This window comes from Hyperolius riggenbachi, chromosome 12 (genome assembly GCF_040937935.1).
Source record: "Hyperolius riggenbachi isolate aHypRig1 chromosome 12, aHypRig1.pri, whole genome shotgun sequence".
Lineage (NCBI taxonomy): Eukaryota > Metazoa > Chordata > Amphibia > Anura > Hyperoliidae > Hyperolius > Hyperolius riggenbachi.
This window is the reverse complement of record NC_090657.1, coordinates 109,823,218-109,847,822: the sequence shown is the minus strand read 5'-3', so window position 1 is coordinate 109,847,822 and position 24,605 is coordinate 109,823,218. Positions and strand designations below refer to the sequence as shown.

At 46.4% G+C, this 24,605-nt stretch overlaps 1 protein-coding gene and 1 long non-coding RNA gene across 2 annotated transcripts in view; one reads left to right on the top strand and one right to left on the bottom strand.

The window, feature by feature from the left end:
- Positions 1-23,436, bottom strand: part of LOC137541279 (uncharacterized) — a 44,172-nt gene extending 20,736 nt beyond the window's left edge. Inside the window, exons 1-2 of the long non-coding RNA XR_011025118.1 lie at positions 23,289-23,436; positions 5,340-5,525 (exon numbers count right to left, since the gene is read on the bottom strand). This is a non-coding gene — a long non-coding RNA (uncharacterized lncRNA). The remainder of the gene's footprint in view (positions 1-5,339; positions 5,526-23,288) is intronic.
- Positions 1-24,605, top strand: part of RARA (retinoic acid receptor alpha) — a 217,856-nt gene that overhangs the window by 58,250 nt on the left and 135,001 nt on the right. The window lies entirely within an intron of this gene.

The following is a 24,605-nucleotide window of genomic DNA, read 5'->3' as shown; positions in this document are numbered from 1 at the left end:
TCCCATTGACGACGGTCGTTAGTGACGCCTCTTCCTGCTAGCGGGTATGCACAACGTCACGCAATGTTACCCATCGAGAGTGAACGATACTTCAAGCAATCGTGGTACTTTGCGCAGGAGTCGTCAGGGATCTTAACAGTTGAATGCGCTGTGACGGTCGTTATTGCGAAGCTAAGCAACGTTTGTGTGGTTGTGAGCCTGTACCCACATTGTGGAAACGACCGCGATGCTCAAAAAATCATTTGGAAAATCATTGGTAAAATCGCAATGTGGGTACATAGCTTTACAGTGGAGGCACCACAATACTGTGGACATAGCACCTTAATAACCTGTAAAGGAAGTCTGATTGGTCTGTATTGACAGGAAGACCCCTCAGGGACTTGAAAGTGCCTATGTTTCCGCTTGAGCTGAAAATGGACATTTTTTTTCCGTTCTCATTCAAAAACTGTCAGTAATCGGATCCTATTTTATATATAGGAGCTGTTAACGCTTGTCTGCCTGCAACAGATCCAATGGATCCATTGTGGCAAGCGGACTGCACTTCTTTGCAGTTCGCGATAATCCCGGAAGAGCAGATGCACTCCCCATTTAGCCTGTTAGGTGACGCATATGCCCCAGACTCCAGCCGGACCACAGCAGACCATAGGGGGAGCAAACACTACACTGTCCATTCCCGCTGTCCGCACGTGAACTGGCGCAAGTAGGAACCAAGCCTTACTGCTCAGAAGATATCAATCCCTTTTACTCTCAACATTTAAGAGGAACCTGAGTTGACATATGGAGGCTGACATATTTATTTAGTTTTAAACAACGCACATTGCCTGGCTGTCCTGCTGGTTCACTACCTCTAATACTTTTAGCCATAGACCCTGAACAAGCATACAGATCAGACAAGTCTGACAAGATTAGTTGCATGCTTGTTTCAAGTGTGTCATTCAGACACTACTGAACAGAAAGGTGAGCAGGATAACCAGGAAACTGATTATCTTTAAAAGGAAATAAATGTGGCAGCCTCCATATTTCTCTTACCACGGGTTCCTTTTAAAGCCATATACCAGTTTCCCATTTTCTTAATTCTTATGATCGTGCATTTGTATTAGGGCCTATCTCCATGGCCGCATCAGCAGCTCTTCCCAGCATACGAGAGGGGTGGGGAAATACTGCCTATCTACAATGGCTTGCCATCCAGATTGCACTGCGGTGCCATTCTGGACAGCTTGCTGCAGATTTATGTAACATGCAGCTGAATCACCATAGCTGTGCATGGGCTGTGGCTATGCAGCAGAATGGGAGCTGCAGCGGAATCAGACGTGGCTCCTAGTGGAAACCAGACCTTAGGGCCCTTTTCCACTAGCAATCGCAATCACAAATCACAAACGCCAGTGATTGCGATTGCGATTTTTCATTAATTCTGTTATGCGATTGCGATTTGCGATTTTCATTTGCATTGCATTATCATTGTAAAAATCGCTCCAGCAAGCGATTGCGATTTGCGATTAGCGATTTCCAAATCGAATCACTGTAGTGGAAAATACTTCTCGTGATTTCTATGATAAAGTGACAACCCTAGCGATTTAAAAATCACTAGCGATTTGCGATTTTGCGATTCAGCAATCGCAATCGCTCTAGTGGAAAAGGGCCCTAACTGGTATTAGTAATGTAAAGTGTTTCTTGCATTCATGTTCATCCTTTTTGCAGTAGATATATTGATGGTGTCTGGCTGGTAAAAACTGTATTTTTTATAGATAAAACAGATGAGGAAGGCAAACTCATAAAAGGTGCTTTGTAAATCCTCCCCATCTCCTACCGTATGTGTGAATAAGTGGCAAAGCCACATAAACCACAGAGCTACTCTAGTGACGTATTTTAGTTTTCAGATATCTCTTTTATTGATTAGTGACTCATTTTAACCAATAAGCTGGCATGTGTTATGAGCAGAGACCCCTCATAGACCGTGACAGAAGTGTGTTCTAGTTTTGAGTGTTAATGATGGAGAAGAGGACAGCCCTGCATCCCAGACTGGTTTACTCATACTTTATCACTCAAATCCACAGTTTATGATTGATTCCGAGGCTACAGTGTTACACCCCTTGCAGATGTTACAATCCACTCAGAACAGGGAACAAAGTTGCTTCTGCTCACTACTGACGTCTGCACTTGACGTATTCAGATGTTTTGCAAGGTCTTCAGGATTGTCTTTACAGATTTGGAAGAAACAAGAGGAGTGGATCATTTTTCAGCCTCCAAAGGATGGATACATGATACTGCTGATCATTGTTTCTTGTGTTTTCCAGAACGCTGAAGAAGCATGTGATTAGTTTGATTAGCTGATAGATAGATGTGTAAAGGTGCCCATACATTACTCCAATTGTGACATCAATATCCAGCCGATTTGATTAAAATGATCAAATCTGGCAGAGATCGATGCCGCAGCATGGCTGCCTGATTGATCATTTCAGTTGACTTCCTGGCCAAAATGACAGTTTCTGCATGTTGGAAAGATGTCGCTCGAAAGGGCTTGATTGAGTGCGAGGCGGTGACAGCATTTAATATACCAACGATTGATGCACCCTAGGCCGCCCTCACTAATGCCCACACCACCCCAACAACCTCCCCCCCCCCCCCTCCCGGGATGTGCGTTCCCTTTCCACCCCCTATCTCCAGGCCTGTGGCAAGTGTAGAAGCAGCTCACCTACCCACTGCGTACCTCCTCTAGTGTCTTCTCTCCATTGCCCCCAGAGGCGACTGTAATCTCATCTCTCATGTACTGATGTCACGTATATGAAACTGGGTCACGGGGTGCACATTTAGCACATGGGATCACAGATAGTGCTATTCATTGTGCCGGCTTGGTCATGAAGAAACCTTCCTTGCCTTTTTTTTTCATTTAAGTTAAGATAGGGTGAACTTTTTGTTCCAGAAAAATATGTGTCAGTATGATGCAGATGTCAGCATAGTGATGATTAGCAGTAGTGAGTCGTGAAGAAGCTAGATGTATTCTGCCCCATCAGGACAGATGAACAATTCCTTCTCAGGCACTGCGCATCAGTTGTCCATTGCATTATAGCTGATAGCAACTGATTCAGTGTAAACCAGCCCTTGGATTGTGAAGTCTAGTGTGGGAAGGAAGATTATACTTATGCATTGCTGAGTGATTGGGTTGGCTTGTGGCAGCTCTGGAGCCAGTTAGAGGAAGGCTGCTTCATAGGAATATAGCACCATCCCATTACAGAGTAGGTAGGTACAGATAAGAGGGTGGCTGGTGAGACAGATAAGTAGGCCCACTGACTAAGCCAGATTGTGATGGCGAGATGTCTGAATTAGAGTATCTCTTGTAAAGTGTTATGCAGGGGTTGTTACCTACTAATATTGCTCCAAGGAAGAAACCGAGTTTCAGTGACCGAGTCATGGGCACTTAAGGCTCATTGATGCACATTGACAAAGAAGGCTATCCTATCTGGTCCAGCCCTACAGTAGAGCTCCTGTACCACCAGTTGAAAAACTTAATGCTGACTGTGAGGGCTCGTTTCCATATGCAACGCGGCTCTGCATTGCACGTGATTCCCTGGGGGGAGCGCTTGCGATCCCGTTTATCATAATGAATGGGATCATGGGTGCAAATGGGCCAAAATACAGGCATCCATGTGCTGCGATTCAGTGGTGAATCTCAGTGCATGTATGGAAACCTCAGACAGTGCAATCTATGTACTAATGTCTGATGACCCGGGGATCACGTTTCCATAAGCGCGGCTGAAAGCGTACATATGGAAACGAGCCCTGAGAGAAAAGTGTGAGAAAGCACGCTGCATTACAACTTGCTGCATATCAAACCACTACCCTGCAGATCTGCCAGAATGCCTGTGGTGACAGCTGTTCATTTCTGAAAGTGCCTATGGGGGGGCATGAATGTCAGACCTTGACCACTGAGCAATGTAAGAAAGTGTACTTATCTGATAAATCACATTTTCTTTTACATTATGTTCAGCTTATTTTGACACCTACCTAGAAATGGTTACAGACCAATTACACCCCTTTATAGCAGTAGTATCCCTTCATGGCAGAAGTTCTGGTGCTGGACACTACAGAAATCCTTCTGAGGTCTTGTGGCATTAAAGGGTACGTGAGGTCAAGAGAAAGGGTATATTTCTACTTACCTGGGGCTCCCTCCAGCCCCATGAGGTCTATGGGCTCCCTCTCCGACCACTCTGTCATGTTGTAATCAGCCATTATAATCTGCCCAGTTGTTGGCTTCTGAGCAGCCATGCACACACTCCCGTGCCCGGAAGCATTCTGCGTATGCGCAGTACTACTGCACAGGTGCAGAACGCACCAGGCGAGGGGTTGCATGCGCAAAAGAGTGCGGTTGGCCCGATTACTGGGGCTGATTAAAAGATAACGGAGAGGATGGTGAGGGAGCCCATGGACCTCATGGGGGTGGAGGAAGACTCAGGTAAGTAAAAATATACCCTCTATTTTGATCTCAGGTTCTCTTTAATGTTCTAGTCCTTGTGGGCCATGTATATATCAGTGTTTAGGACGGACTGGGAAATACAGAAATGTGTTCTACTATATGAACCCCACCTTTCCTGATTCAGACACCAATTAATTTGAGCTTTGCCAAAAATGTGTGATGACCTCGGCCTTGAGGACTGGAGTTCGGCATCCATGCCTTAATGAGTCCAGAGTGGTTTTGGTGGCACAAAAGGCACCTACATAATATTAGGCAGGTGGTTTTAGCATTTTGGCTAATTGAAATGAATGTATTGAATGTTTCCTAACCATTTTGCGGTAAGTGGTGTTGAGATCATGGCTTTTGTTTTCTTCAAAACACTGTGGTTGTGTAGCCACACTTCAGTTATTAGGAAGTGTATCAGGTAAGACGTGCACAGCATTTATTCAGTAACATTTAGTTTTTTCCACAAGGCAAAGAATAGAGTGCTTTTACCCTAAAGAGTAGCTTCATGCCGTGTTGTGTGCGTTCGGCCCAGTAACTTTGAGCTAAGTAATGCAGATCAGAAGCAGTGTGTCTCTAGAGCATTGAGCTGCTTAGAACCATTTGATGGGTTTTCCACAGATTTGAGCATCTTTGAAGTAGTGGGAAGAGAGAGAGAGAGCGGCCTGGTTGTAGGTGAGGCAAGTCTTTGATTTATGTGTGAAAGGAGAACGCCAGGAGGGGAGGAGGAATCCTGAGCAGAAGCTTACTCTTATCTGCTGACATTTTACCTTCCTGTACGATTGATGTGTTTTTCTCATATTTAAATTCCCACACACACTACAGCTTGATTGTAATATCTTTTAAATCTTGACATCTTTGGAGTTACTTGAAGAATGTCACACACCTTTTCATCTTGCAGAGTACCAAGTTCAGTTGTGGAGAAGCAGGACCACCAGTGATTAATAGAGGGCCCTGACACCGCGATGTAGCAGATTGCACTCTCATATTGCAATGCTAAGGTCCCTGGTTCAAGTCCGGGCCAGGACACTGTCTGCATGGAGCTTGTATGTCTTTACACATCCCCAAAAGCCTGTGAAAATAATAATAATATTCCTTACATTTGTATAGCACTTTTTTCTAGTCAGTTTCAAAACGCTAGAGAGCTGCAGCCACTAAGGGCACATTCAAGAGGCAGTGTCAGGGATTATTGCCCAAGGACTCCTTACTCAATAAGTAGAGCCCTTAACCAGTACACTATCCAGCCACTGAAACAGGAGTGAAAAAGGCACATCACGCATTATGCATGTGGTGCAACGCGTACAATAAAGTATACAATACATACAAAGTATGCTTAACTGCATCTATTAGCCCAAGGTGAAAATAAACAAACAAACAAAAAAAAGAACAATTGTATCTATCCTCCTTCTCCTAAAAATGACTTTTTAAGATATTCCACAGTTTTTATTTTATATTTAAATCTACTTTTTTAGTTTTTACTGTTTTATTGTCTTTACTCAATGACACATTTATTGAAGTATGCCAGAGCTAAAATCTATGAACTATTGACCCCTTTTATCTCTTTCCTGCTCTCAGAAGCCATTTTCTGCTAGGAAAGTGTTTTATTGTTGTAATTTCTTATCATTGAGGTTCACACTGTAGTCTGACCCAGTCCTGACTCACAGGAACTGCCACTTGCATAGCTGATGTTTAACTCTTTCAGGCAGAGAAAGAAAAAAGGACACAGCATAGTTATTTGTGTGCTAGGCACTGTAAATATACAAGTCTATCTCATTATGTCACATGTCACCTCCGGTATTTTTTAATGCAAATGTTATGCGATACTGCACTGCATACATTGCGTTACTCCAACAGATTCTGTTTCATGTGAACTTACCATTACAATATAATTGCATCATGTTAGTAGTCTAATATTTCACTTCCCCAGAATGAACATTCAAATGAAATGCTTTGACTCCGGCCTGACTCCACTGGCTGTATGCTTGCTGCAGATGTGTTACTTGAACCACTAGAGCAAAAAGTGCAGCATGACATCTGGGGAACTGGCATTGTTTATAAGGAAATAAGGATGGCAGTCCACAGAGGTTGGGTTGGAGGTTGGACACTGTGGAAAATTGGTTTTGAACAGCTGTGATAGAGCATATACATTTCCATTGGAGATTGCAAGGTCAGTTTGTGTTGTTTTGGTTTTTGTTGTTGTTGTTGTAGTAAATAGCATCGACCTGTCGAGGGGTGTAATATATGAGCAGTCAGTTTTTGAATATAGTATGTTTATAGCAGGTAAAATGGGCAACCGTAAAGATTCGGAGCGACTTTTATAAGGGCCAAATTGTGATGGCTGGAAGACTGGGTCAGGGCTAGAGATGGCTCGAACCTCCGAACCGCAATAGACTTCAATAGGGATGCGAACTTTGAAAACTAGAAACATTTATGCTGGCCACAAAGGTGATGGAAAAGATGTTTCAAGGGGTCTAACATCTGAGTTTTTGCACGGAGGAGTGGGATACATGCCAAAAATCCCGGGGAACAATCTGGATTTGACGCAAAACAGTGTTTTAAGGGCAGAAATCAGATTGCATGCTAAATTGGAGGCCTAAAGTGCTTTAAAACATCTTGCATGTGTATACATCAATCTGGGAGTGTAATTAGAGTACTGCTTCACACTGACAGACCAAACTCACTGTGTAACGCACCGCACACAGCTGTTTGTGTAGTGACGGCCGTGCTGGACTGGTGTGCACCATGGCAAGAGTGCAGGCCATGGCAGTTTTCAAGCCCCATATGGTCGCCGGGCTGAGGTAGCTTAATGACAGAACAACAGTGATTGTCCAGCTGATCAAATTTGGTCTGTCCACAATGAAGCAACGACCTTATTATTTTGGGTGTGCCCCCTCCCCCCACCCCAAGACATTCAGATAGCCGTCGGTCATTGCTTCATTGTGATTTATTATTATTATTATTATTATTATTATTTATTAGATTTATATAGCGCCAACATATTACGCAGCGCTGTACAATAAATAGGCTTACAGACAATGATAACAGGGTTGACAGAACAATACAGGTAACAGACCATAGATACAACAATACAGGTAATAGCAATAAGATACACAACACAATGCAGATAATAGTACAATGCCAGATCATAAACTGGAATGGTAGTGGTAAAAAATTACCAGTTCCAAATTCTGGGTAAAGTGCACACAGTCAAGTATGATACACAAGGGAAGAGGGCCCTGCCAAAGGCTTACAATCTAGAGGGAGGCGCTGGTGACACAAAAGGAGGGGGTGCATCAATAAGTTATTGGCAGAAAGGATTAGGGTAGTGTTGAGTTGATGTAGGCCTCCTTGAAGAAGTGAGTTTTGAGTGCTTTTTGGAAGGTGTTGAAGGTGGGAGCGAGCCTGATGGGCAGCGGGAGAGAGTTCCACAGGATAGGGGCAGCTCTAGTGAAGTCCTGCAGTCTGGCATGGGAGTGCGAGATGCGTGGGGTGGTTAAGAGGAGGTCGTTGGAGGAGCGAAGTGGGTGGCCAGGTGTATATCTGCTGACCAGGTCAGATATGTAGGTTGGGCAGGACTTGTGTAAGGATTTGTATGCCAAACATAGGATCTTGAAGCTGATTCTGAAGTGAATTGGAAGCCAATGAAGGGATTTGCGTAGGGGAGTTGTGGAGACAGAGCGGTGGGAGGAGTAGATGAGTCTGGCTGCTGCGTTCATGATGGATTTTAGGGGGGCCATGCGGTTTTGAGGAAGGCCTGACAAGAGGGAGTTGCAGTAGTCCAGGTGGGAGATGATGATGGCATGGACAAGGAGTTTGGTAGTGTCTGGGGTCAGGAAAGGCCGGATCTTGGAGATGTTGCGTAAGTGGAAATAGCAGGCTCTAGCTACGGTTTGGATGTGGGAGGTGAAGGAGAGGGCCGAGTCTAGGGTGACACCCAGGCAGCGGGCTTGTGTGGTTGGATGAATGATTGTGCCATTGACAGTGACATAGAGGTCAGTGGGGGGTGAAGCAGCACGGGGCGGGAAGATTAGGAGCTCAGTCTTATCCAGGTTTAATTTTAGGAACCTGGCAGACATCCACGATGAAATAGCTGAGAGACCAGAGGATACCTTCTCCATGGTGGTGGTGGAGAGGTCAGTGGTATGGAGGTAAATCTGGGTGTCATCTGCATATAGGTGATAGTTGAAACCCAGAGAGGAGATGAGTTTTCCGATGGAGGCGGTGTAAATGGAGAACAGCAGGGGACCAAGAACAGAGCCTTGGGGGACCCCAACTGAAAGTGGGAAGGAGGTTGAGGAGGAACCATTGAAGGAGGTCTTGAAGGAGCGATTTGAGAGGTAGGAGGAAAACCATGCTAGGGCACGGTCTTGGATACCCACAGATTGCAGTGACTGGAGTAGCAGGGAGTGATCAACAGTGTCGAATGCTGATGAGAGGTCTAGGAGGAGAAGGATAGTGTATTTTCCTTCGGCCTTGGCAAGCGTGAGGTCATTGACGACCTTGGTGAGGGCAGTCTCGGTGGAGTGGCCTGGCCGAAATCCTGATTGTAGGGGATCAAATAGGGAGTTGGAGTCAAGGTAATGGGTCATGCGTTGGTGGACTAAACGCTCTAGGAGTTTAGATGCAAAAGGGAGTAAGGAGATACGAGGGGTCTAGTGAGGGTTTTTTAAGTAGGAGAAGTACAGCCTGTTTGAAGTCAGAGGGGAAGGTACCCGTGGAGAGGGAGAGGTTAAACAGAGTGGTGAGGACAGGAGCCAGAACAGGGAAGTGAGGACGGGGGCATTTGGATGGCACAGGGTCTAGGGGGCTGGAGGTGGCAGGAGAAGTTGCTAGGAGACGGCTGACTTGGTCCTCTGTGATAGGAGTAAAGGCAGTGAGTGGAGGGTGGGGTGGGGAATAGGTATTGGTGGGGGAGGAAGAGGTGGTGGAGTGGAGGCATGAGATTTCCCGTCGGATGCTGGCTATTTTGTCAGTAAAGTGGGTGGACAGATCAGTGGCTGAGAGGGCGGAGGTGGGGGGAGGAGTGGTGGGGTTAAGGAGGGAGTTGAAGGTGGCGAAGAGGCGCCGAGGGTTGGAGGCTTGGGATCCGATCAAGGCAGCAAAGTATTTTTGTTTAGCATCAGTTAATGCGGTATAGAACAGCTGCAGGTTGGCCTTGTACGCCAAGAAGTCGGAGTTGCTGCGGGATTTCCTCCATTTGCGTTCGTAGGTGCGTGTCTGTTTTTGGAGGTTGCGAGTGTGTGCATTGTGCCAGGGCTGGGGGTTGATGGGACGGCTGGGGCGGAATGTGGGGGGTGCAGCAATGTCTAGGGCTGCTGAAAGGGCCTGGTTGTATTTGTCCACGGCTTGGTTTGGGCAGGTAACGTTTGGGAGGGTGGATGTGAGGGAGTGGAGGGGGTTGGCTAGTGCAGTTGGGTCTAGGTTATGCAAATCTCTCTGCCAACGACCTGAGGGTGGAGGAGGGTTGGGGGAGGATGATGGGGAGATGGAGAAAGTGAGAAGGTGATGGTCGGAGAGGGGGAAGGGTGTGATGTCCAGGTTGGGGAGGGTGGCGGATTTTGAGAGAATCAGGTCGAGAGTGTGGCCAGCGCGGTGGGTGGGGGAATTGGTGTGTTGGGAGAGGCCAAGGGAAGTAGTGAGGGAGAGCAGTTGAGAGGCTTCAGGGGAGTAAGGACTGTCCATGGGTATGTTGAAGTCCCCAAGTATGATTGTGGGGAGGTCAGAGGAGAGGATGTGTGGGAGCCAAGAGGCCAGGTTGTCCAGGAATTGTTTAATGGAGGTGGATGGGGGGCGGTAAAGGACTGCGATGACTGCTGGAAGGGGATGGTAGAGGCGGATAACATGTGTCTCAAAGGATGTAAAGTTTAAAGAAGGGGGTGGCGTGAGGACACAGAAAGTGCAGGACGGGGAGAGGAGCAGACCCACCCCTCCCCCAGACCTGTTTTCTGGTCTGGGGGTGTGACTGAGGTGAAGTCCCCCATAGGAGAGGGCCGCTGCTGCAGCAGAGTCAGAGGGGGTGAGCCATGTCTCTGTGAGGGCAAGGAGGGTGAGGGAGTTGGAGAGGAAAAGGTCATGGATTTCAGTGAGTTTGTTGCGGACTGATCTAGCATTCCAGAGGGCGCAGGAGAGAGGGGTGGTGTGCTTGTGAGAGGTCTGGATGGGAATGAGGGAGGAGAGGGAGTGAGTGTGGGTGCGGGAAGGAACTGTGAGGGGGGTGGAGACATGTTTAGAGTGGGGTGTGCATGGAGTCAGTGATGGAGTGGTATGGGAGTTGCGTGGGGTTGGAGGGTAAAATGGGAGGGTAGAGTTACATAAGGTGACCTTATTGAGGACTAGGTGGTGAAGGGGCAGGTGGAGGAAGAGCATATTGTGATATGTAGATAGTGGAGGAAGAGGTGTGCAGAAAGGTGGAGGAGTCATGGAGTTTGAGAGTAGGGAGAGATGGTTTGTGCAGGCCGAGATGTTTGGCAGTGTTTAAAGTTGTAAATAATGCAAATACCTTAGTGACTGCTTAATGCTGCTGTATTGCTGGTAAATTCTGGTAAATTCAATTAGTAAGATCCTTAAAGCGATCCTTAAAATGCGAGCCGACAATCCTCAAAGCCGATTACACAGCATCCTTATGAACATCCACACAGCCCTAGTGTTTGAATAAGATTGGTCTAGAGACCATTAGCCTCCACTACAATCAGCTGTGAGCTGGACAGGAAGTTGACCAGCATGGGGGTGGACTATGCAAATACTTAGAGCTGGGTGGATAAAGAGGTGTGAATCAAGCAGACAGTAAGATAACAATAGCTGGGGGGAGGGGGGGGGTACAGGTAAATGCAAGCAATTTAGATATTAGAGTAAGGGCAGATCAGAAAAAATAATTAAGTCACATACACAGGCAGATGCAATTTGAGAATCGTGTGCAGATGTAGAAAGTCACATACACAGGCAGATGCAATTTGAGAATCGTGTGCAGATGTAGAAAGTCACATACACAGCCCCTTCACCGCGGCAAGGTAACGATCACGAAGGGGAATTGACACATGTACATGACTTTTGTTTTGTTGTTGCAGCTGCAGTGTAGCCAGAAAAATTAGGCAGGCATGTACATGCACCACAAGCAGCCTTAAAAATTCAGGAATCCGCCTGGAGTCCTGGACCCTATTGGTGGTGGCGGAGAAGACAGTCCTGCAGGCAGAGATGCTGTGTGGGGATCGACTTAGTCTTCGGGTGGGCAGTAGCCCTCCGGGATCCATGCCTCATTCATTTTGCGCTGAAGGTCCTTTCTGACAGGACGCTTGAGGCAGGGCAAGACAGACGTTGGATGGCAAATTGGGACAGCTCTGGCCACAGGTTACAGTAGTCCAAGGGTTCATCGCTGCTCTAAGTGTCTACATCCACAGCTAAGGCCAGGTAGTCGGCTACCTGCCGGTCGAGGCGTTGGTGGAGGGTGGATCCGGAAGGGCTAAGGCGAGGCGTTGGACTAAAGATTGTCCCATGTCCGACATCACCATGAGATCGCTAGAGCGTCCTGTCCTTGCCTTGGTGGACATGGGAGGAGGAGGATTACTGGCAGTGGAACCTTTATTCCGTTGTGCTGTGACATCACCCTTAAACGCACTGTAAAGCATAGTTGCCAGCTTGTTCTGCAAGTGCTGCATCCTTTCTGCCTTCTGGTGATTTGGAAACATCTCCGCCACTTTGTGCCTATACCAAGGGTCTAGTACCGTGGCCACCCAGTACAGCTCATTCTCCTTGAGTTTTTGTATACGGGGTCCCTCAACAGGCTGGACAGCATGAAAGACGCCATCTGCACAAATTTAGATCAAGACGTACTATCCATCTCCTCTTGCTCTTCCTCAGTGACGTCAGGTAAGTTCTCCTCCTCCCCCTAGCCATGAACAATACCACGGGAACGTTGAGAAGCACAAGCCCTCTGCGATGCCTGCTGCGGTTGTTCTTCTGCCGCCTCCTCCTCCTCCAAAAAAAAAAAACACATTCCTCATCATCTGAGTCTGACTCCTCTTCCCCACACGACTCTTCATCCTCCTCCACCCTCTGTGCTGCCGCAGGTGTTGAGGAAACATCTTGCTCTGATGAGAATTGATCCCACAACTCTTCCTCCTGTTCCTGTTCACGCTCGTCCATAGCTTGAGCTTGATCCACCACTCTACGCACGGCACGCTCCAGGAAGAAAGCATACGGGATCAAGTCGCTGATGACGCCTTCACTGCGACTCACCAGCTTTGTCAGCTCCTCAAATGGCCGCATGAGCCTGCAGGCATTTCACATGAGTGTCCAGTTCTTCGGCCAGAACATCCCTATCTCCCCAGGGTGTGTCCTTCTACTGTAGTTGTAGAGATACTGGGTGACGGCTTTCTCCTGTTGTAGCAGGCGATCGAACATCAGCAGGGTCGAATTCCAGCGAGTCAAGCTATCGCAAATCAAGCGTCTCACCGGCGAGTTGTTTGTCCTCTGAATATCGGCAGAGAGTGCCATTGCGTGTAAGACCGCCTGAAATGCCCACACAACTTCCTGGCCTGCTTCAAGATGTCCTTTAAGCCTTGGTACTTAGACACAAATCTCTGAATTATGAGATTCAGCACATGTGCTATGCAGGGAACATGTGTCAACTTTCCCAAATTGAAAGCCGAAACGAGATTGCTGCCGTTGTCACACACCACGTTGCCGATCTCCAGTTGGTGCCGGGTCAGCCACTGATCCACCTGTTTGTTAAGAGCAGCCAGGAGAGCTGCTCCAGTGTGACTCTCCGCTTTAAGGCAAGACATGTCTAAGATGGCGTGACACCGTCGTACCAGGTATGCAGCATAGGCTCTGGGGAGCTGGGGCTGCGAAGCTGGAGAGGAGATCGCAGCACCAGTAGAGTTGAACTGCCACTCAGCCAAGGAGGAGGAGGATGACGACAGCGAAGAGGATGTAGCAGGAGGAGAGGAGGTGACAGGAGGCCTGCCTGCAAGCCGTGGAGGTGTCACAAGTTGGTCTGCTGCACAGCCACGAACTCTCTGCTTGCCAGCGGTCACCAGGTTGACCCAATGGGCTGTGTAAGTAATGTACCTGCCCTGACCGTGCTTGGCAGACCAGGCATCCGTGGTCAGATGGACCCTTGACCCAACGCTGTGTGCCAGAGATGACACCACTTGCCTCTCAACTTCATGGTACAGTTTGGGTATCGCCTTTTTTTTAGAGAAATAATTGCGGCCTGGTATCTTCCACTGCGGCGTCCCAATGGCCACAAATTTACGGAAGGTCTCAGAGTCCACCAGCTGGTATGGTAACAGCTGGCGAGCTAACAGTTCCTCCAAGCCAACTGTGAGACGCTGGGCAAGGGGGTGACTGGCAGAAATTGGCTTCTTTCACTCAAAGATTGCCCTCATGGACACGTGGCTGCTGTTGTGGGCAGAGGAGCAGGAACAGCTCAAGGTGAGAGGCGGAGTGGAGTAGGGTGGCAGTGATTGTGAAGGTGCAAGGGAGAAAGAGGCTGAAGATGATGCACCTGACGGAGGAAGAGAAGAAGGAGGGTGGCTTTTCTTTTGTGTGCTGCTTTTCCTCTGGTGCTCTTCCCATTGCAGTTTGTGCCTTTTCTCCATGTGCCTTCGTAAGGCAATTGTCCCTACGCGGCTGTTGGCCTTTCCACAGCTCAATTTTTGAAGGCAGAGAGAACAGATAGCATTGCTCTGATCTAAGGCAGACCCACTAAAACATTTCCAAACTGCTGAGCCCTGGGGTGATGGCACTTTGGTGGTGGCGGCCGACTGAGTGTTAAGTGGGGTGCCAGAATCACAGCAGGAGGAGTAAGATATGTCACGCTTCCGTGCGGAAGCTGAGGAAGATGAGGTGTTCTGTGTTAAATAGTCAACTACGTCCTGACAATCTTGGGTGTTAATGGCACGCGCCTTCTGAACACTGTTTTCCTCAGGTGGTCTTGCCATTGCAGTTTGTGCCTTTTCTCCATGTGCCTTCGTAAGGCAGTTGTCCCTATGTGGGTGTTGGCCTTTCCACGGCTCAATTTTTGGCGGCAGAAAGTACAGATGGCATTGCTCATATCTGAGGCAGACACACACACAAATTTCCACACCGCTGAGCCCCCCTGGGGTGATGGCACCATGGTGGCATCAGCAACTGACATTGAAGGGCATGTTGGCTGGCTGTCCATAGGTGGCGATACATGGCGCCAGACACTTTTTAGTAGAGCTGCTCAAATCCGGAACCGGGAGATACCCGGATAGTTGCTATCCGGATATCTCCCAGTAAACCTGTGCAGGGTGGGCCGGGGGTCAGTCTTACCTGTCTGACGTCTTCTTCTAACGTCCCTCGGCGCCTCCACGCGCGTCACGTGATTACAAACACTTCCTCCTTCAACCCGGAAGGCGGAAGTATTTGTAATCATGTGACCGCCACTTGGACCGCAGCATGGGAGGCGCCAAAGGACGGACGAAGAAGACGTCAGACAGGTAAGATTGACCCCCGCGCCCACCCCGCACAGGTAACTGGGAGATATCCGGATAGAAGTATCCGGATGTCTCCCGGTTCCGGATTTGAGCAGCTCTGCTTTTTAGCAATAAGTATCAGCAAGAAAGAGCAACCTAACAAGCCTAACTGTAGCCTAACTAAGCTTTCCCTAATGTTTCTGCAGCACCTCTCCCTTCTCTAATTACTGCAGCCACATGAGTGAGTGAAATGGCTGGCGCTGCCTGCTTTTTACAAGGGGAGGTGGGGCTCCAGGAGGGAGTGTAGCCTGATTGGCTACCTTGTGCCTGCTGACTGTGATGTATAGGGTCAAAGTTGAACCTACTGATGTAGTATAGGGGGCGGGTCAAACCGCCATAAAGTTCGCGTTCGTTCGCGAACGCGAACCACCGAAATTTGTGCGAATAAGTTTGCGGTCGAACCGTTTGGGCCATCTCTAGTCAGGGCCTCTCAAACAGTATGTCTTTTGGATAGGATGTGGGCAACTGTCGGTAAGTAGATGCTAATTTTATGCAAATACATGCAGCTTAAAAACAGAATATGAACTACTGCCAACCTTTTGGTCGGTTGATCTTACTGATCAACTTCCAGATAGGCAAAAAATCACCTGGGAACGCCATACCAGCATACTCGTGTCCAGACCCATCAGTTGTTAGCACAATTGCTTATTATAAGATGTGCATATGCCACATCACTATTTACCACCATATCAATCATTTTACGACTGAGAAACTGAATGGATAATTTGTCTATAATAATAATTGGTGTGTGCCCTTATAACAATTGTTCTGTTGATTTTTACCATTTGTACTGAAGTTGCACTGATTTCTATGATGCAGGAAGGTATAGATTTGTTTATTAGGATACTTCACCATACAAATCAGTTATCACATTGGCCTTTACTGTATAATATGAATATCCAGCCTATTAGAACATATTCTGGATCTGTTTTTCTTCATAGAAAGGAGACTACAGTCTGCACTGTACACACTGGGGATGTTAGAGAAACTGGTGAATGAGGAAGATCAGCTGAGGTTCACAGTGATGCCATGGAAGGGATGTTCTATGTGCCACTTATTGTGAAACATTCATAATTTAAAGAGAAAAAAAATCGCTGATTTGACATTATGTAGTCCTTGGAGTTCAATAAAATGTAGCCATCCTTACCCACAGTTTGCTATTTAGAGAAAATCACTATTTAATAATGATCTATAGTGTCTGTAGAGCCATAATTAACTCCAGGGAGTCGCTGTGCAAATGAGCAAATATGCCACCTGTGTGTTGGGTATTTGGTAGATACGACTTTCAAAGCACATGCATTTTGCCAATCACATGCATTTTGTGATTAACATCGTATTTGCGGTGGCCTGTACATAGTGGTGCGATCCGTTTTTAACTCAATCTGAAACGTAGTGCATGCTGCAGTTTGCCTGAGTTTGCGATTATGTCAAATGAATGGGAGTGCATGCAAATTGCAAAACAAATGTGGTGCTTTGTGATCTCCCATTTAACCTCTTGAGGACCGCAGTGTTAAACCCCCCTAAAGACCAGGCCATTTTTTACTAAATTGGCCACTGCAGCTTTAAGGCCAAGCTGCAGGGCCGCACAACACAGCACACAAGTGATCCCCCCCCCCCCTCCTTTTCTCCCCACCAACAGAGCTTTCTGTTGGTGGGGTCTGATCGACCCCCTCCCCTCCATTGTTTATTTTTATAAATATTTGTTGTTGTTTTTTTTAATTATTATTACATTTGCCTAGTCATTTATCTTTTACAAAAGCCCTCCCTCCCCCCAGCCGGCCAATCACGGCAATCGGCTGTCATAGGCTTCAGCCTACCAAGCAGGAGATGCGCCGCGCGCAGCCTACGCGCGATCTCCTGCAAACTGAAGCCCCAGGACTTTATGCCGATTGGCGTTAGGCGGTCCTGGGGCTTCCATCGCGGCCACGCCCGTCGGCAAGCAGTTAAACCAAACTTCCCACAGCTTTTTTTTTTTTTTCATTCCATAGTATTCTTTATGACACTGGCATAGTTGCTGAAATCCCTCTCCTCTGTAGATTGGTATGTGGGTAGCATTTGCTTTTATTTACATATAATGCAGAAGGATGAGCCTGCGTGCTTTACCTTGACTCATCTATGTTCCCCTGTTATATTCACATGCTGGGAATGGGTATGATGCCCACACCCCTCAGTCCCTCCATTTGCCTCAGATAGGAGGGGCGGAGGCATGGCTGGTACAGCTACTGCCCACTAACACTTACTCCACCCCCTCCCCAGCATATTGGTGGAGCAACTTTGGCATGAGATATGCCTAGGAACACTTAGGAATGGCTAAATAATGCTTTCAATTAATAGTCTCGATGTATAGAGTAAAAATGAATAAATACATTTACTGTATTTTCAACTAAAGGAATGTTTCCCTGGTAGCGTTTGTGTGGGTTTAACATTTTTTCCCTGATACATTTGTGATTGTTGTTGTTGTTCACTTTATTTTTTTAAAGTGTTAATATACTTATACTAAAATGTGTTGCAAATGTCTTAAGATTGAGCTGTGATCAATAATGCAGTATGCTTCCATGATTGAGTTTAGCCTTTATTCTAGGTACACACTATGAGATTTTCTGGCAGATTTACTGTCAGATAGATTATTTCCAACACGTCCGATCAATTTCCGTCAGTTTTCCGTTCACTTCTATCGGAAATCGATTGGAAATTAGATCGGACATGTTGGAAATAATCGATCTGATAGTACATCTGCTAGAAAATCTCATAGTGTGTACCTAGCATTAAGGTACTGACACACTCATTGTTTACCTGATAAAACACTGAAGCCTTGTCACACTAGATAAAAAAATCAACCAAGGCGGCAAATAATGATTGCTGTGAATCTAGTGTGTGTACAGTGGGCCTCTATCCCCCTTGACACGTTGGTGAGTGATCCACCCATGTGCTAGTCAAGAGCTTTCTCTCCCCACTCACCCCACCCACTCTCTGATGCTTCTCGTCAGGTGTGTAATTATGGTAATAGAGAGCAGTCCCTGCAACCGTAAGGGGCCCTGACCTATGAGGGGACCCTTACTACTAACCTTTCCTTTCTCCATTGGAGGGTTTCATCCTGCAGATCAGGTGCTTTTGTGGCAGCACTTGCTGTGGGTGTAAAGATAATGATGGTCACACTTGTTTTATGACACTTGCGCCCTCAGGATGTGGGTCACTAAGGGGTTAAATATTGGGAGCCCCCCAAAAAATTTTTGCTGGGGGGGCCGCACAGTTTGTAGTTATGACCCTGCACTTTATGCTCTGCTCCGTTGGCCCTCCTCCCTCTTAACAACAGGACATGTCACTAGCCTGTGGGCTGGCAATGCATCTATATAGCCTTGACCCTGAACTGTTTCCTGAGGGATCGAGTCCCAATCCCCGACAGGCAACATGCCCCGGGTTTGTGCACGAGGCTTAAAGAGAGTCCGTAACCAAGAATTTAACTTCATCCCCATCAGTAGCTGATACCCCCTTTCCCATGAGAAATCTATTCTTTTTCTCAAACGGATCATCAGGGTGCTCTGTATGGCTGATTTTGTGGTGAAACCCCTCCCACAGTGTGATGTCAGCGCCTCACAGCATTGAGGTACTGACATCACACTGTGGGAGCCTTGTTGCATTGTGGGAAATAACAGCTGTTTACAACTGCCAAAAAAGCAAGCAGCATCTCCTTCCAGTGACATCACCTGCCAGCAGTAAAAATGTCACCATGTGATGAATATCTGACTGTAAATCAGGGAGCTCAAAGATTTCACAATAAGCGAATACTGACTAAATCAGCTATACATAATTATTGTAAAAATTAAGCACTTTTTTTACATTATTTTCAGTGGAGTTCGTCTTTAAAGAACCAAAAAATTAAGCAGTTAAAATGTGACAGAACGAACAAGTTTTAGACTAGTTCATCCCCTCGTGGGATTCTCAGAGTTTTTCTTGTTTTCAAAAGCATTTCCTGAATGGCTGTTTAACTGTCAAAATAGTAAGATACCAGCCAGCCTCCCCATTCACCTGCACACTATTTTGCCAGTTAGACTTAGAAACTGCCATTTAGGAAATGCTTTGGCTTGGTTCACACATAAAAAGTTGTCCAGTCCTGTCCTGTCAGTTTTTGACCGTTGGCATCAGTTTTGCATGTGTTTCTATGGCTTTGTTCACACATAAATCTGTACACTTCCGGTTCTGGTAATGATCTGCACAGGTGAATCAGGAGAAACCGAGTGCAGTATTTTCATTTCAGCTTTAAAGAGAAACTCCAACCTAGAATTGAACTTTATCCCAATCAGTAGCTGATACCCCCTTTTACATGAGAAATATAATGATTTTCACAAACAGACCATCAGGGGGCGCTGTATGACTGATTTTGTGCTGAAACCCCTCCCACAAGAAGCTCTGCGTACCGCGGTACTCTGGGCAAACTGCCACAATGTAACAATGTTCACAGACAGGAATTAGCTGTTTACAGCTGTCTCTAACAGCCAAAACAGCTAGGAGCAGCTACATAACCTGCCCACAGTAAAAATGTCACCATGTAATAAATGTCAGAATGTAAATCGGGGAGAGGAAAGATTTTACAATGAGCAAACACTGACTAAATCATTTATACATAATTATGGTAAAAAATTAAGCACTTTTTTTTACTACATTATTTTCACTGGAGTTCCTCTTTAAGGAGTACACAGTTAAAAAAAAATCATTTTATCTGGCACAGGCTACTCATCAGTGTTTAAATGAACTTTCTTAGGCTCTCATACAGTCTTTTCAATAGCAGAAATGTTGCTTTCAGCAGTAGTGAAAAGCATGTTATATAAGCAAGATAAAAACTGTATACTTTTATTTAGTACACACTGGTGTTTTTATTTCATGTAAGCCACAGAATGCAGTAGTGGTAAGTACACAAAGAATGCATCAGTAGTAGTATTTCTGTAGCTGTAACTAATAAAACACAGAGAATGTATAGATGACTTGAGCCACTTTCATTCAGAATTGTTCATACTGCTGCTGTTTGATCAGTGAATCCTGTACAGGTGACAGGTATTAATCCCTTGTCTGTGGGGTGGGGTGGCATGAAGCTGATGAATCTGAACAAGCGCCTCTCTGTAAATGGCTGCAAATTATGTTTGAGCACCATAAATAAAAGCTAATAGTATCAGGCCTCCTATGGGTGAGAATGGGCAGCTTTCAATAGCAGGAAGGAGACAGCTGTTGTAGAGTGTCCACAATAAACACAGGAGGAGGACAGCCCAATAGCTTCTGGAGCAAGCCCTCCTGCGGACCTCAATATCCCACACTGACATGTATCTAGTAAATTAGGCGTACATTTCCTAGTGGGCTCACCCCATACACACTGGCTTTATGTGCCTTTTTTATCCAGCGATCTTTCTTTATTATTTCTTGTAACTGGCCCACAAAGCTTACAGTTCTCAGAGACTGCGCTGCTCCTTCATTCCAGACACCTACCCGTGGAATTCTCCCTCCTCCCAGCTCACATGTACGCTTTTCCTTTGTGTCTTTTCCTCTATACTCCCCCCGCCCCTTCTTCTTTGCAGTTAAAGATTAATTATGATCCATCATTTAGCGGGGCAGTTGTGGGCCTCTCTGGCGGCTGGAGGGTCTCCGAATCTAGTGTCCTACTGTCACCATTTATTCTGCGCTGGTCTCCTCCTTACAGGCCGAGCACGATAAATGAGCTCCTTTTGAAGTGCATAGCTGGGAGCGTAGTGGGAAGGAGGTGTATGATGGTGGTGGAGGGGGGGGGGGGGGGGTTGTCTTCAAGCCCCTCTCAACATCACCCTCTTCTATTAAAGATAACTTTCCGAAATGGATTTTAAAATATATTTAAGCTATGACATTTTCTTTAGAAAAGCTGACACTTTTACAAAGTGATCCAAGATGTACTGATTGCAAAACTACATTTAAGCAATATTTGCAGTACCTAGAGCAAACAATCAGTAATGGACTTTCATGAATCACTCTAAGCTAATGGGAGGTGGCATCTGCATTTCATCCTTCGGTAACCATCCACAGTCTAATTTTTACACCTACAAATAGTGATGGTCACGTCTAGGAGAGCTCATGGAGACTCATGTTGATTTGTTTGATCAGCTGAGAGATTTGCGAAGCTCTGATTTGCTGTGATCACCAGGGCTGTGGAGTCGGTACAAAAATCTTCCGACTCCGACTCCTCAGTTTATGAAACCATGACTCTGACTACGACTCTGGGTACCCAAAATGGCTCAGACTCCGACTCCTCGACTACGACTCCTTAGTCTAATACTTAACAGGGCTGTGGATTTTGTACAAAAATCGTCCGACTCCTAAGTTTATGAAATCCAAGACTCCAACTCCTACTCCGGGTGCCCAAAATTGCCCCGACTCCTCGACTCTGACTCCGACTCCACAGCCCTGGTGATCACATCCTGCTTTAGTCACAATGTAGGTCCAGGCTCGCACACCAAGTTTAAGATGCAATAGTCTACTTTATTGCTTCATCAGCACAGAAATGTGACAATTCCCCTTCCTCAGACAGTGCACACAAACAATATACCTCACAGTGAACATCAGTTATATACAATCTTGGTGGATATTCACTCATGACAATCAGTAATGCTAAGCTCCTCCCCAGATCCCGCATTACGTCCAATGTGCCAATGTAAACAAAACTAATGTCATCCTGTACATTACATCAGCCAATGACACACATTGAACCTTATGAGCAATATAGATGTAGTTCCTGCGCTCGAAGGTATTGATTGTATTTGAACGGTAATTCTGCTGCTACCCTAAAAAAAGTGGTATCCCCAACCACCAAAGAGTGAAATTGTACAAAAATGTAAATAGGGTGCGCTCATGGGCTAGTGAGACCACATCATCATATGTAGCAATTCATTTAATAATTTAATGTAGAAATACATATATAAAAAAAAACTTATTGTTTACTTGTTTTTTATATATGTGTTTCTACATTAAATTATTAAATTATTAAATCAATTGCTACATATGATGATGTGGTCTCACTAGCCCATGAGCGCACCCTATTTACATTTTTTTACACATTGAACCTTACTGTGTCACCTATTGTGCCCGTGCCTGAAGTACAAATGGATACTGTAACCGTTCATGGATGCGTTATAATCAATGCTTACCATATCACTCTATATGTCAGTCACTGCTGGGGAGGCGGGAGCAGGTTCTGATTCAAATTCAAAAGGCTGGCAGTTTGGCGCCACGGCTCCGCCGACCGTTACCGTGCGCCGGGTGAGCCAGACTGCAGTGTCTTGCAAGCCGTCACGTCACTTCCGCCGTTCACCGCGTCACTTCCGGTGCTCCGTGCAGCCGCTTCTCAACGCGTCACCATGGCAGCCCATCGCCATGGTGACCGTATACAGCCAAGCATGGTGCGACGATAAGGTCGCATACCCATTGCATTCGTGTGGTGTGGTCCACGGCGCTCTGTGCGACCGTCAGATCGCATCACAATGCGTCACCATGGCAACCCATCACAATGGTGACGCATACAGCCCAGTACAGTGCGACGAGAAGGTTGCATAGCCATTGCGTTCAAACGTGAACCCAAGCGTGACTTGGCACGCTGAACTGTGCATATCACTTACACTATACGCATCACGGGTTCATGAACAATTGAGGCAGTCGCAGAGGATCGTGGATTTAGTTATCCGTGACAGCTGCAGTATCCATTCTGCAAGACATGACATTTCTAGCAACACACAGTTAGAAAGTGCTATAACATAGCTATAACATGACATACTACCAAAATAGTTCTGAGCAATGGGGAAAACAGGTTGCAATGCATTAGGGGGGAAGGGAAAGAACGGAAAAGGGGGGGAGGGGGGAAAGAGGGAGGGGGGAAAGGGGGGAAGTGGGGGGGGCTTTGGAGGGGAGGGAAAAAGATGGGGACAACTACATATGATTGTCAAAAAAGTGACCTTTAATACCCTATCAAACAGTGTTGTGTATGACTTAGAGGGTGCTCAATAATCATCGTACCCACTTTTCATATCGGACTAGGCATACAATTCTATGCTAAAAAAACACACATTAATCAGCACCCATGGTCAATGCAGTCCATCATCTCTCACTAAGAAAGCAGTTCAAGGAATTGTATTGGTTCAAACCTCTGGGTGCTACAGTGTCCAGGGTATATATCGAATAAGCCTCTCTTTGTAGTAGCAACCTATCACGGTCCCCTCCGTGTCAAGGTTTTTTTACACAGTCAATGACAAGTCCCTTTAAGTCACTGGTTCTGTGCTTCATATTAGCAAAATAAATTGCCACTGGTTTAGAAACATCAAGTGTTCTACCTTTTTCCAATGCCTCAATCGCCAGACGGATGTCGCTTCTGTGGTGTTGAAAACGCACCTTAAAGGCACCTGTGGTCTTCCCCACGTAAGCCAGTCCACAAGGGCGCCGTAGCATATATGTGCAGTACTCAGTATTGCAATTGTAATAATCCTTGTGATAATAACGTTTGCCGCTCCTAGGGTGCAAAAAATATGAGCCAGTCATTAGTGCATTGCAGACATTGTAGTTATAACATTTATAGCAACCTTTCCTGCTAGAGAATTCAAAAGGGAGCTTCTAAACTTTTCCACTGGGTCCGCATGGACCAGTATATCTGCTTGATCTATATGAAAACAATGGAGGTTCAGGTAGGATCGGGTTTAAAGTGGTATCTGATTGCAATATTGTAAGATTTTTGATCATAGTCTTTTTTTAATAGTTCCTGCCATCCTGCTGTAGAACATAAACATGACTAGCAAATCAGAGACTTACAAATCTGTCATCTGATGAAACTGATAACATGCTACTTCTAGAAATGACCACCACTACCTACAACGGAGTTTTGACAGCATAACGATGGATAATGTTATTGGATGTACTGGTAAAAAATAATAATAGAAAAGTGGTGAGAGATTGAAGCTGGCTTGGTTGCTGTGTAACCACTTGAGAACTGGCATATAAAACCCACTTAAAGAGACTCAGAGAAGATAATAATAAACTTATACATACCTGGGGCTTCCTCCAGCCCCATCCGCATGGATCGCTCCCACGCCGCCGTCCTCAGCAATCTCTATCGCTGATACCGGGTCCTATCACTTCGGCCAGTCAGAGCCAGTCGACACAAGCACAGTGTGCTCCCCCCATACTGCGCAGGCGCATGCGTAAGGCAGGCGCTGGAGAGCCAGGGGGAGGCGCTGTGTATGCGTACAACTGGCTGCGTCTGGCGGAAGTTACGGCACCCAATGGGTAAGATGGAGAAGGCTGAGGACGGCAGCGTGGGAGCGATCCATGCGGATGGGGCTGGAGGAAGCCCCAGGTATGTATAAATCTTGTATTATTATACAGCTCTGAGTCCCTTTAACCTCCTTGGCGGTTATCCCGAGCTAGGGTCGGGGCGGAAAACCGCAGCTAAGAGCGATAATCTTGACCTCTGCTCGGGGTAGCCGCCGGAGGCTGAATGCAGAGCAATGTGCACAGCCGGAGCGTTTCTACAAACCTCCCGGGGATCCCGATGTCGGCCGGCATTCTTCCTCTCCTCCGGGGCTCTGCTTCCTGCTGGTGAGATCGCCGGCTGTCGTCATGATGACAGCCGGCAATTTCACTTTAGAGTTGCAGTG